Source organism: Mustela erminea, chromosome 5 (genome assembly GCF_009829155.1).
Source record: "Mustela erminea isolate mMusErm1 chromosome 5, mMusErm1.Pri, whole genome shotgun sequence".
Taxonomy (NCBI): domain Eukaryota; kingdom Metazoa; phylum Chordata; class Mammalia; order Carnivora; family Mustelidae; genus Mustela; species Mustela erminea.
Genome location: NC_045618.1, coordinates 17,416,650 through 17,429,396, shown reverse-complemented (window position 1 = coordinate 17,429,396; position 12,747 = coordinate 17,416,650). Strand labels below are relative to the sequence as shown.

At 43.3% G+C, this 12,747-nt stretch overlaps 1 long non-coding RNA gene across 1 annotated transcript in view; it reads left to right on the top strand.

The window, feature by feature from the left end:
* The first annotated feature begins 30 nt into the window (after positions 1-30).
* Positions 31-12,747, top strand: part of LOC116590424 — a 38,380-nt gene continuing 25,663 nt past the window's right edge. Inside the window, exons 1-3 of the long non-coding RNA XR_004285605.1 lie at positions 31-130; positions 634-733; positions 1,915-2,093. This is a non-coding gene — a long non-coding RNA (uncharacterized LOC116590424). The remainder of the gene's footprint in view (positions 131-633; positions 734-1,914; positions 2,094-12,747) is intronic.

Here is a 12,747-nt window from a genome sequence, read left to right as displayed (position 1 = left end):
GCACGCTCCATGCCCAGCCCAGAGCCCCATGTGGCGGTTGATCTCATGACCCTGAGATCATGACAGGAGCTAAAATCAAGAGTCAGACGCTTAACTGTCTGGAGTCAGAAGTTCCTTGAAATTGGACAAGGTGGGTCAGGGTGGGAGAACTTACATTTCATTGAAGGAAACCTTATTTGCAAAGCCACTGTTTCTATAGAATCTGCAACCAAACAACGACTGATGTGCACATTGTAGAGGACAAGCCAGATACTAACCAGCCACCAAGATGTAAGGACGATGTATCCATCTATCCTTGGGGAAAAAAAAAAAAGAGTGCTTTGTAAAGTAGCCATTAGAAGTAGTGAAGGTTTCCAAGTGGAGCTTTAAGACTGACAGATAATTCATCACATTTGTTGCCAATACCCACAGGCTTCAAATCGGCTGCCCAATGATTTTCAAAGAAGTAACTTTTACCTTACTTCTTTTTACTTACTTCTTAAAAGGGTGGACTGGAATAATCCACCTTTTCAAATGCATATGGAAATGATATGCACATATGGACCAGAGCTTGACGCACAGGCAAGTAGCTTGGAGATACTGACTCTTACTTACTAAACACAGAGTGGTTGACCTGATTTTTCACACCCCCAGGTGAAAGGCTCTGTAAGTGAGGCCAGAGGCATGTCCCCACCCTGCTTGTGCAAGACCTTTGTCAGTGATGGAGAGGTGAAGCTGGACTGTTCATTGGCAGGTGTTTGTTAAACTTGAGTTTTCATAGTGTGTGTGTGTGTGTGTGTGTGTGTGTGTGTGTGTGTGTGTGTGTGTTACAAGCAACTGCCCTGGTCACCAGATCCTGGTGCCTGCGACAACTCCCACCTAACAATTCTGACCCCGAGAAAATCACCTTTCCTTGCTGAGCTCAATCATCTCAAAACTACAAATGAAGAACAAATAATTAAGATGCTCAAACAATGAAGAAAATAGTAGCATGTCAGAGGGACAATCTCTCCCGCTCCCTCTTTTCTGAAAATTTCAGGTGGAGAGTCTTCTAATTCTTACTAGGCTCCTGCTCCAAATTTCCGTTCCATTTCCCATATATCTTAACTGGCTTCCCCCATAGACCTCCATCTCCACTTGGCCTGGAACCCTCTTACTTCTGGCTACATAGGAACATTCTCTTAAGCCAAAGTCTCTGGCAGATCCATAAGAGACTGTTAGAGTTCCTGAAATGTGGGACATGCTTCATGCCTTCAGCACCTTTCCACTTCAGTCTGTTTTCAAAGCAAAAATGGCAAAGAGGTTTGAACTCACACACTAAATCCTACCGTTCGATAAGGGAATCTTTGCAGAACTTCCTAAACTGAAATGAGCACTTGAAGCCCAAGGCTATCTTGCTAAAGATTCTCATTCCCTCTGAGAATCACTGTACGTGGCCAGATCCTAAAGGGGTCTGTTGCGGGTGACTCGGAGGTTGGGACCCTTTAGCTCTGTCTGCCCCTGGGCTGGGGATTTGACAGAGCAGGTGACACCCCTGGTTTCAAGCTACCAGCCCTGTTCCTCCCTAAAACACTCTGTCGTTGCTGCAGCTGTGTCATTCCAGCAGGCTCTGTGCTTTCCTCTCCACTGCTGATCTCATGCCTTCCTTTAGCTCAGGAAGATGGTCTTGTCCCTGCCATCAGGACACAGCTCGCATTACAGCACTGCCTTTACTTGGCTGGAGAGCCGATCTTGGCAGCTGCTTGCAAACTCTCTCCCTTCTGCTGTCTGGATGGGTTTGGAGAGTTATTGCTGCCCCAGCCCAAGCAGTATGACCAGATCCCTGGTGTCCCACAAGCATCAATCTGCCCCCATCCAGGCACCCGCTCTTGTTCTCTGCCGGGTCTGGAGCCCAGGCCTGAAACCTAGATGTGATCTCGCCTCCCTTCTCCTGAGGTCTGCTGCTAATGCTGCTGGTCCAGCCCAGATGTAAGGTGAAGGTGAGATGCTGGCCGCATGGGATGATGGGATTGAGATGCTGGGACACAACGCTTTGTGCTGTTTCCCCAGACAGCTGCCCCTGGGGTGGATGCCAACCCTGCCGGCACCAGGATTAACTCTGCTGTTTCAACTTGGTGAGTCAGATGTCCCTGGGTCTTGCTGTTCCAGCCCTGGAAGCTGCTGGCATGTTCCCTTATTGCTATTATTAGTAGCACTAGTAGTAATAAAAAAGCAGTCACAATTGGCATTTATTCAGTGCCCCCCTATGGTGTAAGCTCTGGACTCAGCCTATCACATTTGTTGTTACATTTAACCCTCTGAAGAACCCTAGGAGATGGTTTCTTTTTTTGGCACAGTTTTCTCAATGGGGAAACCGAGGTCCAGGAAAGGTCAACTTGTCCAAGGTCACTCAGATAGTAAGGGGCGGGATGAGATGGGAACTCAGTTTTCAGACTACAAGGTCCTGCTTCTAACCACAATGACGCACTGTCTCTGCTGACAAGTGCCAAGTTCGTCCTGGATTGACAACTGCTAGAACTTCAGCCTAAAAACAAACAAACCAAAAACCAAAAACCAAAAACCAAAAACCAAAAAAAAAAAAAAAAAGAAAGAAAGGAAAAACCCAAAACAACAACAACAAAAACAACCAAGACCCAAAACGCTAATGAATTTCTTCTAGAAGCCGCCGGCATCATCTGATCCCGCAGCATTTGCTTCTGCAGCTGATCCTGCAGCATTTGTGCTCTGGGCTCTGCGTAAGCAAAGTTCTCCGAAGTTTGTGGGCACACTTTCTGCATATAGATGACTGCTCACAGTTTAAATGCCCGAGAAGGGAGTTGATACCTTCTGTCGTCCCCGATTGGTGCAGGGAATTAGTAAGGAAACATGACCAGCAGTCGGTGGAAATCACGAAGTGTTTCATGCCCAGAGTGATTGTAAAACTCCAGTACAATAGACGAGCTAATAGAACCGCGGCCCGGAGCTGCCATATGTCAGTAGAAGGCAGGAGCCCAGAGACAGTCGCCTTTTAGCCTGCATATGCATATTTGGCCCAGTTGCTAAGAACTTTGGCCTCTCCTGGCACGTGAGCGCCCCGGCGTACGGCAGCCCCGCTGCATGGAAATGCTGCTAGACAATTGAGGCTTTGCAGGAAAAATAACACGCCTGAGTGGTTTCTCTAGCATTGGTTGTTCCTGCTTTGCAGTTGCATTGCCTTTGTCCTTAAGGATGTTGAAGGAGTTTTTAGAAGTACTTGCTGGATGCCAGTCTTCATCTGAGGGATCTCCCGGGGCTCCGTGTGTGGCCCCTTCTGGCTTCCCCCTTTTGCAAGGGACCCTCTTGCGTGTGAGGAGCTCTTCCTAAGGAGACCGTGTGGTCCCGTGCTGAGGGCCGGTGGCAGTTCCCTGGCTCGCTTCTTTGGGGGTGATCAATACAAACCAGCTCTGGCTGTTCCTAGTAGGGAAGAAGGGGTGCTTACTGGAAGACACGTGGTAGTTTACAAAAGGAAAAACCAAGGAACCAGGCACAGGACAGGAAAGGACACAGAAAAGCTCAAGAAATCTAGACATCAGGGTCCCTGGGTGGCTTAGTGGGTTGAGCCTCTGCTTTTGGCTCAGGTCATGATCTCAAGGTCCTGGGATCAAGCCCCACATCTGGCTCTCCTGCTTCCCCCCTCTCTCTATGCCTGCCTCTCTGCCTGCTTGTGATCTCCCTCTCTCTCTGTCAAATAAATAAAATAAAATCTTAAAAAAAAAAAAAAATCTAGACATCAGGACCTAAAGCTCAGCCTTTCCAAACCGCTCATTGTTACAATGAAGCCGTTCATTCTTCCTCTTGATAGCCAGGCGAGACACCTGGGGTGGGGAGCATTTGACTCTTCCTTCCTTAAGTCAAGAGCCCACTTTTGGGACTAAGGAGGGGAAACATCTTGACTGATCATTCTGTTGTGGTGGCTGATTGCCAAAGGGGTCTCCATTCTCCCCATCCCATTAATTATCTCCCTTCCAGTATCCATGTTCCCTCCTTTAAAGTAAGCTCTGTGCCCAACATGGGGCTTGAACTCATGACCCTGAGATCAAGAGTCAATGGCTTTGCAGACTGAGCCAGCCAAGTGTATCCCTGCCCCTTTAACCAACGTGACTTTGCCGCTTATTCCCTCAGGGAAGGTGTTTGTGTCCCCACCCTTAAACCTGCACTGGCCCAGTGACTTGTTTCAGGCCAGAGCAGGTAGCATGCCATTTCTGAAGTGAGGCTCAGGGGGCTCAGAAGCTTCTGCTTACTTTCTTGGAAGCTTGTCGGTGTGAGAGCAAGTCCTGGCTAGCAGGACGGACGATGGAAGATGAGAGGCATGGAGTGGAAGTGAGTTGTCCCCACTAAGGCCATCTTAGCCCACGTAGCCACCATCTGTTACCTTCTCTCAGATTACTCCCCAAACTAGTGGCTTACAGCAACAATGGACGTTGATTACCTCACACAGCTTCTGAAGTCAGGAATCCGGCTGCAGCTTAGAGGGGAGGTTCTGGCCTGAGCTTTCAGGTAAGATGCAGGCTGGGCCTTTAATCTTCTGGGGCTGGAGGATTCACTTCCAAGGTGACTCCCTCGCTGGCTGGTGAGTTGGTGTTGCTTGTTGGCTAGAGACCTCCATTACTCCCCAGGACAGCCTCTATCCACAGGCAACAAGATGGCTGCCCCCTTGCCCCTCCCCACCTCAGAGCAAGCACTCCCAAGAGGGTAAGCTGGAACCGGCAGTACCTCCGATGACCTAGCCAAAAGTCTCCTGCCTTCCCTGCTCTGCCACCTTCTGCTTATCAGAAGTGAGTCATACGTTTGGGCAATATTCAAGGGAAAGGGAATTAAGTTTCATTTTTTGAAAGGAAGAATGTGAAAGAATTTTTAGACCCATCCTAAAACCACCCCAAAGAGTGAGCCCAGATGCATAGCTAAGTCCCCAGCGTCAGGCAGCCCAGCCCACATCTGTAGAACTTCCCAGCTAACCTGCAGACCCATGGGCCACATCAATGCATGTTTTAAATCACTAGTTTTTGGTGTGATTGGTTTTACAGCAGTACTCAATATACCTACTGAGACTGTGTGCAGTGAGGGAAGGCTAATATTCTTTTCTCTTTTCTTTTTCTTAAGATTTTATTTATTTGTTTGAGAGAGAGAGAGAGAGAGAGACTACAATCAGGGGCAGGGAGAGGAAGATGTAGACTCCACCCTGAGCTGGGAGCCTGCTTGATCACAGGACGTGGAGATCATGACCTGAGCTGAGGGCAGATCTTAACCATCTGAGCCACCCAGGTGCCCCCAGGGAGGGCTAATTTTCTAAAGGATGGTCAGGTTGCTACTGGGCACAGAGATCTGCTAAAAGACTTATCTTTGCAGAACTCTGACAGTTCTTTTGTTTTGTTTTGTTTTTAAGATTTTATTTATTTATTTGACACAGAGAGAGAGATCACAAGAAGGCAGAGAGGCAGGGAGATAGAGAGGGGGAAGCAGCCTCCCTGCCGAGTGGACAGCTCAATACTGGGCTTGATCTCAGGACCCTTAGACAATGACCTGAGCCAAAGGCAGAGGCTTAGCCCACTGAGCCACCCAGGCATGCCCCCCCACCTTTTTTAAGATTTAATTTTTTTATTTTAGAGAAAGTGAGAGAGTGCATGCATACACAATAGGGGTGGAGAGGGGGAATGGGAAAGGGAGAGAATCCCAAGCCGACTCTACGCTGAGCGCCAATCCCGACAGAGGGCTCAATCTCCTGACAGTGAGATCACGACCAGAGCCAAAACCAAGAGTCAGAGGCTTAACTGACTGAGCCACCCCAAACCTTGACAGTTCTAAAAAGGCATGGCACAGGTAGATGTCAGAGTGTGAGACAATCACAGGAGTAGTAGCATTTTGGGATCCAGAGATATCACAGATAAGAAGCTCCCAGAACATAAAGGTCATATCTACCTTGAGTAGCCCCTCAAAGTAGATCACAGTGTAGGTGCTCAGTGACTGATTCTTGATACAGGAAGAGGATGGTTGACACTGGAGGTCCTTCCCAAGAGTTAACCACCTGAGCGTGGTTTTTAAAGCACAATAGGAATTTATGAATTACACAGTAGTAATTACTGTATTATTCAGAAGGCTTTGAATATGCAACGCCTTGAAGATATGGAGCAATGTGGCATAATATAGAAAATAGTGGCGTGGAATTCCTAGAACATGAGGTCCAAAGACACGCTGGTTGAAAATGAGTATAAGGAGGTGGGAAAGGGTACAGAAGGTCAAAAGATTTCCATGTAGTTGGTCATTCATCCTTGTGCTACCAGGAAAGTGTGAGTTGAATTCTTAATAGGGCTCCCTTTCACTGTTAAATAAGCCCTGGTTTGGGCAATAAATTCTATGGTCAGTGTGATCCTGTGTGCTGTGATGAGAAGAACCAGTGTCCACAGGTTAATCAATGACTGGGCTTTTCACTCTATAATGAAGCGATGAAAAGACATAATGTTTTTTGAGTTGAGAATACATTTGCGAGAAAAATAAGAATCAAGGAAATTCTTTCTTTTTTTCTAATATTTTATTTACTTATTTGAGAGAGAGAGAGATCAGAGCAGGGGTGGGGAGAATAACAGAGGGAGAAGCAGACTCCTCACTGAGCAGGGAGCCTGACACAGGACTCAATCCCAGGACACTGGGAACCTGACCTGTGCTGAAGGCAGACGCTTAACCAACTGAGCCACTCAGGCGTCCTCAAGGACGTTATTTCTCATAAGTGATTGCCAAGGCAAGACTTTTGAAAAAGCCTTCTTAACCCTATTTTCTACAAGATTATATTTTAATGTTTTATATGGTTTCCTGTTAGGAACATGAATTTAATTTTTAATATGAATTCACAATTCTCTTTTACTCTATGTGCCAATTAAGGACTTTCATGATAGCACTGTTGTTTGGAAAAACTGTAAATATGTAGGTTTTTTTTTTTTTTTCCAGCATAACAGTATTCATTATTTTTGCACCACACCCCGTGCTCCATGCAATCCGTGCCCTCTATAATACCCACCACCTGGTACCCCAACCACCCACCCCCCGTCCCTTCAAAACCCTCAGATTGTTTTTCAGAGTCCATAGTCTCTCATGGTTCACCTCCGCTTCCAATTTCCCCCAACTCCCTTCTCCACTCTAAGTCCCCATGTCCTCCATGCTATTTGTTATGCTCCACAAATAAGTGAAACCATATGATAATTGACTCTCTCTGCTTGACTTATTTCACTCAGCATAATCTCTTCCAGTCCCGTCCATGTTGCTACAAAAGTTGGGTATTCATCCTTTCTGATGGAGGCATAATACTCTATCCCCAGGGGTACAGGTCTGTGAATCACCAGGTTTACACACTTCACAGCACTCACCAAAGCACATACCCTCCCCAATGTCCATAATCCCACCCCCTTCTCCCAAAACCCCTCCCCCCAGCAACCCTCAGTTTGTTTTGTGAGATTAAAAGTCACTTATGGTTTGTCTCCCTCCCAATCCCATCTTGTTTCATTTATTCTTCTCCTACCCACTTAAGCCCCCATGTTGCATCACCACTTCCTCATATCAGGGAGATCATATGATAGTTGTCTTTCTCTGCTTAACTTATTTCGCTAAGCATGATACGCTCTAGTTCCATCCATGTTGTCGCAAATGGCAAGATTTCATTTCTTTTGATGGCTGCATAGTATTCCATTGTGTATATATACCACATCTTCTTGATCCATTCATCTGTTGATGGACATCTAGGTTCTTTCCATAGTTTGGCTATTGTGGACATTGCTGCTATAAACATTCGGGTGCATGTGACCCTTTGGATCACTACGTTTGTATCCTTAGGGTAAATACCCAATAGTGCAATTGCTGGGTCATAGGGCAGTTCTATTTTCAACATTTTGAGGAACCTCCATGCTGTTTTCCAGAGTGGCTGCACCAGCTTGCATTCCCACCAACAGTGTAGGAGGGTTCCCCTTTCTCCGCATCCTCGCCAGCATCTGTCATTTCCTGACTTGTTTATTTTAGCCATTCTGACTGGTGTGAGGTGATATCTCATTGTGGTTTTGATTTGTATTTCCCTGATGCCGAGTGATATGGAGCACTTTTTCATGTGTCTGCTGGCCATCTGGATGTCTTCTTTGCAGAAATGTCTGTTCATGTCCTCTGCCCATTTCTTGATTGGATTATTTGTTCTTTGGGTGTTGAGTTTGCTAAGTTCTTTATAGATTCTGGACACTAGTCCTTTATCTGATATGTCATTTGCAAATATCTTCTCCCATTCTGTCAGTTGTCTTTTGATTTTGTTAACTGTTTCCTTTGCTGTGCAAAAGCTTTTGATCTTGATGAAATCCCAATAGTTCATTTTTGCCCTTGCTTCCCTTGCCTTTTGCGTTGCTCCTAGGAAGATGTTGCTGCGGTTGAGGTCAAAGAGGTTGCTGCCTGTGTTCTCCTCAAGGATTTTGATGGATTCCTTTCGCACATTGAGGTCCTTCATCCATTTTGAGTCTATTTTTGTGTGTGGTGTAAGGAAATGGTCCAATTTCATTTTTCTGCATGTGGCTGTCCAATTTTCCCAGCACCATTTATTGAAGAGGCTGTCTTTTTGCCATTGGACATTCTTTCCTGCTTTGTCGAAGATTAGTTGACCATAGAGTTGAGGGTCTATTTCTGGGCTCTCTATTCTGTTCCATTGATCTATGTGTCTGTTTTTGTGCCAGTACCATGCTGTCTTGATGACGACAGCTTTGTAATAGAGCTTGAAGTCCGGAATTGTGATGCCACCAACGTTGGCTTTCTTTTTCAATATCCCTTTGGCTATTCGAGGTCTTTTCTGGTTCCATATAAATTTTAGCATTATTTGTTCCATTTCTTTGAAAAAGATGGATGGTACTTTGATAGGAATTGCATTAAATGTGTAGATTGCTTTAGGTAGCATAGACATTTTCACAATATTTATTCTTCCAATCCAGGAGCATGGAACATTTTTCCATTTCTTTGTGTCTTCCTCAATTTCTTTCATGAGTACTTTATAGTTTTCTGAGTATAGATTCTGTGTCTCTTTGGTTAGGTTTATTCCTAGGTATCTTATGGTTTTGGGTGCAATTGTAAATGGGATTGACTCCTTAATTTCTCTTTCTTCTGTCTTGCTGTTGGTGTAGAGAAATGCAACTGATTTCTGTGCATTGATTTTATATCCTGACACTTTACTGAATTCCTGTATAAGTTCTAGCAGTTTTGGAGTGGAGTCTTTTGGGTTTTCCACATATAGTATCATATCATCTGCGAAGAGTGATAATTTGACTTCTTCTTTGCCGATTTGGATGCCTTTAATTTCCTTTTGTTGTCTGATTGCTGAGGCTAGGACCTCTAGTACTATGTTGAATAGCAGTGGTGATAATGGACATCCCTGCCGTGTTCCTGACCTTAGCGGAAAAGCTTTCAGTTTTTCTCCATTGAGAATGATATTTGCGGTGGGTTTTTCATAGACGGCTTTGATGATATTGAGGTATGTGCCCTCTATCCCTACACTTTGAAGAGTTTTGATCAGGAAGGGATGCTGTACTTTGTCAAATGCTTTTTCAGCATCTATTGAGAGTATCATATGGTTCTTGTTCTTTCTTTTATTGATGTGTTGTATCTCATTGACTGATTTGCGGATGTTGAACCAACCTTGCAGCCCTGGAATAAATCCCACTTGGTCGTGGTGAATAATCTTTTTAATGTACTGTTGAATCCTATTGGCTAGTATTTTGTTGAGTATTTTCGCATCTGTGTTCATCAAGGATATCGGTCTATAGCTCTCTTTTTTGGTGGGATCCTTGTCTGGTTTTAGGATCAAGGTGATGCTGGCCTCATAAAATGAGTTTGGAAGTTTTCCTTCCATTTCTATTTTTTGGAACAGTTTCAGGAGAATAGGAATTAGTTCTTCTTTAAATGTTTGGTAGAATTCCCCCGGGAAGCCGTCTGGCCCTGGGCTTTTGTTTGTTTGGAGATTTTTAATGACTGTTTCAATCTCCTTACTGGTTATGGGTCTGTTCAGGCTTTCTATTTCTTCCTGGTTCAGTTGTGGTAGTTTATATGTTTCTAGGAATGCATCCATTTCTTCCAGATTGTCAAATCTATTGGCGTAGAGTTGCTCATAGTATGTTCTTATAATAGTTTGTATTTCTTTGGTGTTAGTTGTGATCTCTCCTCTTTCATTCATGATTTTATTTATTTGGGTCCTTTCTCTTTTCTTTTTGATAAGTCGGGCCAGGGGTTTATCAATTTTATTAATTCTTTCAAAGAACCAGCTCCTAGTTTCGTTGATTTGTTCTATTGTTTTTTTGGTTTCTATTTCATTGATTTCTGCTCTGATCTTTATGATTTCTCTTCTCCTGCTGGGCTTAGGGTTTCTTTCTTGTTCTTTCTCCAGCTCCTTTAGGTGTAGGGTTAGGTTGTGTACCTGAGACCTTTCTTGTTTCTTGAGAAAGGCTTGAACCGCTATATATTTTCCTCTCAGGACTGCCTTTGTTGTGTCCCACAGATTTTGAACCGTTGTATTTTCATTATCATTTGTTTCCATGATTTTTTTCAATTCTTCTTTAATTTCCCGGTTGACCCATTCATTCTTTAGAAGGATGCTGTTTAGTCTCCATGTATTTGGGTTCTTTCCAAACTTCCTTTTGTGGTTGAGTTCTAGCTTTAGAGCATTGTGGTCTGAAAATATGCAGGGAATGATCCCAATCTTTTGATACCGGTTGAGTCCTGATTTAGGACCGAGGATGTGATCTATTCTGGAGAATGTTCCATGTGCACTAGAGAAGAATGTGTATTCTGTTGCTTTGGGATGAAATATTCTGAAAATATCTGTGATGTCCATCTGGTCCAGTGTGTCGTTTAAGGCCTTTATTTCCTTGCTGATCTTTTGTTTGGATGATCTGTCCATTTCAGTGAGGGGAGTGTTAAAGTCCCCTACTATTATTGTATTATTGTTGATGTGTTTCTTTGATTTTGTTATTAATTGGTTTATATAGTTGGCTGCTCCCACGTTGGGGGCATAGATATTTAAAATTGTTAAATCTTCTTGTTGGACAGACCCTTTGAGTATGATATAGTGTCCTTCCTCATCTCTTATTATAGTCTTTGGCTTAAAATCTAATTGATCTGATATAAGGATTGCCACTCCTGCTTTCTTCTGATGTCCATTAGCATGGTAAATTCTTTTCCACCCCCTCACTTTAAATCTGGAGGTGTCTTCGGGCTTAAAATGAGTTTCTTGGAGGCAACATATAGATGGGTTTTGTTTTTTTATCCATTCTGATACCCTGTGTCTTTTGACAGGGGCATTTAGCCCATTAACATTCAGGGTAACTATTGAGAGATATGAATTTAGTGCCATTGTATTGCCTGTAAGTTGACTGTTACTGTATATGGTCTCTGTTCCTTTCTGATCTACCACTTGTAGGCTCTCTCTTTGCTTAGAGGACCCCTTTCAATATTTCCTGTAGAGCTGGTTTGGTATTTGCAAATTCTTTCAGTTTTTGTTTGTCCTGGAAGCTTTTAATCTCTCCTTCTATTTTCAATGATAGCCTAGCTGGATATAGTATTCTTGGCTGCATGTTTTTCTCGTTTAGTGCTCTGAAAATATCATGCCAGCTCTTTCTGGCCTGCCAGGTCTCTGTGGATAAGTCAGCTGCCAATCTAATATTTTTACCATTGTATGTTACAGACTTCTTTTCCCGGGCTGCTTTCAGGATTTTCTCTTTGTCACTGAGACTTGTAAATTTTACTATTAGGTGACGGGGTGTGGGCCTATTCTTATTGATTTTGAGGGGCGTTCTCTGAACCTCCTGAATTTTGATGCTCGTTCCCTTTGCCATATTGGGGAAATTCTCCCCAATAATTCTCTCCAGTATACCTTCTGCTCCCCTCTCTCTTTCTTCTTCTTCTGGAATCCCAATTATTCTAATGTTGTTTCGTCTTATGGTGTCACTTATCTCTCGAATTCTCCCCTCGTGGTCCAGTAGCTGTTTGTCCCTCTTTTGCTCAGCTTCTTTATTCTCTGTCATTTGGTCTTCTATATCACTAATTCTTTCTTCTGCCTCACTTATCCTAGGAGTGAGAGCCTCCATTTTTTATTGCGCCTCATTAATAGCTTTTTTGATTTCAACTTGGTTAGATTTTAGTTCTTTTATTTCTCCAGAAAGGGCTTTTATATCTCTCGAGAGGGTTTCTCTAATATCTTCCATGCCTTTTTCGAGCCCGGCTAGAACCTTGAGAATTGTCATTCTGAACTCTAGATCTGACATATTACCAATGTCTGTATTGATTAGGTCCCTAGCCTTCGGTACTGCCTCTTGTTCTTTTTTTTGTGTTGAATTTTTCCGTCTTGTCATTTTGTCCAGATAAGAGTATATGAAGGGGCAAGTAAAATACTAAAAGGGTGGCAACAACCCCAGGAAAAAATGCTTTAACCAAATTAGAAGAGATCCAAAATCGTGAGGGGGGAGAAAGGGGATAAAAAGAAGTTCAAAAAGGAAGAAAGAAAAAAAAAGAAAAAAGAAAAAAAAAAAAGAAAAGAAAAGAATAAAAAAAAAAAGGAAAACACCTAAGAAAAATGTAAAAAAGAAAAAAAATATATATTAGATAAACTAGTAAAAAATCGTTAAAAAAGAAAAAGGTAACAGTTAAAAAAAAAAAAAATTTTACCCGAAGGCGAGAAAAAAAAAAAAAATGAAAAAGAAAAAAATTAAATTAACTGCAAGACTAAAAAAAAATCACAGGGAAAAAGCC